Genomic DNA, 2,711 nt, shown 5'->3' on the forward strand with positions numbered 1-2,711 from the left:
GACGTAGCGCTGGGGGGCTGGCCAGTGCTTGGAGATGCTCAGGGGATGCTGGGGAGCTGCTCTGCACTTCATCCGCATCCAGAAGGACCCCCCCCAGCCACCCACCGGTTGCGGGAAGCCACGGGGGAGCAAGGAGGGACAAGGTGGGCACGTTTCTGGGTATCTGCCGGTCTGATGGACCCCCTGCCTGCATCAGTTCAGTCTGTAGGGCGTGAGGCAGCAGCCTGCCAAGGCCAGGAGGCTCCAGGTCATACCCAGCCGGCCGGGCCAGGCAGAGCAGAGGAAAGCTAGCTGTCAGCGGGGCTCCCCGCACCCCAAAACTCCCTGCCCACTGCTGGCAGAGACACCACAGCATCCTCCGCAGCATCACCCCCCCATCCAAAGGACCCCCTGGCCCTCCCCGGGGCCAGCACATCCCTCTTCATCTTTTTGCCCCCGGGTCCAGCTCCCGGGACAGGCTCCCTTCGGCCAAGGGGAGCAGCACGGTGGAGCCCTCCGGCTTTACCTAAAGTGCTGGGAAATCAAACAAAACGAATGGAGAAGAAAGGGAAGGGCAGGAGAGGGGTGGAGAGGAGGGGCAGGTGTCAGCAAGCTGCCTCCAGCCATCTGTTGCCAGCTCGGGGACTCCAGGGCCCCCCCAGCTCTGCGCCTGAGGGGGACAACGCTCGCTCTTGGGGGGGGTGGACACTGCGCGATCGCATCCCCCACCTAAGCACAGCCGCATCGGGGAGTTTCGGAGGGGGATGCTGGCCCGATGCTGGCCCTCCCTCCCTCCCTCCGTGGGGCTCGTGGGCTGCCTGGGTGCCTTCACCGCAGCTGAGCTCATGGGGAGGCTCAGGTGACCATTGCCCCCTGCTCCCTGCGTGGAGGGAATACTGGGGTAACCCCTCAGCTCCCCCCTAAATCTCTCTGGCCAAATGTGCCCCCTCCTTGCACACGGGAGGGGTGGGTGCAGCGATTGCCTGCAAACCAGGGCCGGGGCTTTGGTTCCTTCACCTGGTCTGGGACAGCCAGGACCAAAAACCTCCAGGCAGCATCACTTTGACCCTGCAGTGGAGATGCTCCTGACTTACACCAATATTAGGACAACCGGACCTCGGGCACAGCTCTGCCGGTGTGCTCTTGAGCCGCTAGCACACACAGGGTGTTTTTCCCATGCTTTCCCCTTTTTCTCAAGCTGTACTGGGAACAGGGAACCAGGAGGAGGAGAAATGAGAGGCTGACCATCGCAGCATCCCTCCCCTGCCCTGCCAGCCCAGGGGCAGCAGTGCTCCGTCCGTCCCTGGAGCCTGGTTTGGGTTCCCTACATCGAGGTTTATGCAAGGCTAAGATGAACCACACCTGGATGAGCCGGTGCGCAGACACTCGGGCAAGGAGGGCTACCCTTTGAGATAACCGGGGTGCTGGGAGACATCCACAGGGCTTGCGGACCCAGACCCCCCACCGGGGAGACTGCTGGAGGCCAGGCAGAACACCCCGAGCATCTCCCAGGACACCTGCACGTGTGTGCCCGAATCGTTCCCCTACCCTTGGGCAAGGTGAACTGCCCTGGGGGGAGGCAGGAGAGGTCCCCCACGTTTTGAAGGAGAGATGCTGAAAATTCAGGGTCCTGGGTGGAGGGATGCTCTGTCACCCACAGGTACTTGCCCCAGCTCATCCGCTGCGTCTCACCTTGTTCTCGCCCTTGGAAACAGCTGAGCTTTCTGAAAAGATCCCTCCAGGATTTATCCTGGCATGGACCACGGCAGCCCAGGCATCACAACTGAGGGCTCTGGACGGCCGCAGCCCCGGGTACCACCACCAGCTCCCGGCCATTAGAGCTTTTGCAAAGTGAGGATGAAGAGGGTTACAGCTCCATCTGAGCCCCCGTAAGGCAAAGCCTGCTGCATTAGATCCTAATCTGAGAGGCCTTGGGGACCGCGACTCTAAGTGGAGGCTCTCTAATCCCCTCCCGTAAACGATACGGCACTAACTACCCCAATGGGACTCTGGCCACATCTGGTAGGAGAGCCTGCCAGGAGTACCCGGCTATACCTTTTGCTGAGAGGATGAGGATGCAGAGGGGAATATGCTAAACCATTTATGCCACAGGCACTTTTTTATCCGCTGCGATCAGATGTCTGAGCTGGCAGGACGGGATCTCCATCTGGACGTATGGCCCCGGCCCTCGGCTTGCTCCCGCACCCCGGGCAGCATCCCTCCTCGCTGCCGGCCGCTGGAGAAGCACCGCTGAGGTGTTCCTACAAAAAACCCGGTGTGGATATGGCCACCTCCCTTTGCTGGGGCTCAGCGCCTTAAGGGGGGCAGAAATGCCCCCCACCGATGAGCCCCATGCTCTGCCCCATCCCCGGCACGACTCGGCGCGCGGCTGCGAGGCTCAGCTGTATGGTGAGGGAGATGCTGTCCTGCGTATGGGAAACTCCGAGGTGGCTCAGAAACCCTCTGTCCCAGCCTTGAGCAGGAGTTAACTGAGAAAACGACCCAAAACAACCCAGCCCAAGCTTGCGTGGTGGGCTCCGTGAGCAACCGGCTGGAAGGGACCCCGGGGCAGCGTCCCCCTTCTCCCCCAGCCCCCCCGGGGATGCAGCGGAGATGGGTCGAGTCCTGCCGCGGTCGGGGTAGGAGGATTTACATCCCCCTTTTGCAGTGATTCATCCTGAGGGCGAAAAGGGTGGGGGAGAGCAGAGCTCCCCCCCCCGCCCAGCCAGGGA

Source organism: Pygoscelis adeliae, unplaced genomic scaffold (genome assembly GCF_000699105.1).
Source record: "Pygoscelis adeliae isolate BGI_AS28 unplaced genomic scaffold, ASM69910v1 Scaffold803, whole genome shotgun sequence".
In the NCBI taxonomy this organism is placed as follows: Eukaryota; Metazoa; Chordata; class Aves; order Sphenisciformes; family Spheniscidae; genus Pygoscelis; species Pygoscelis adeliae.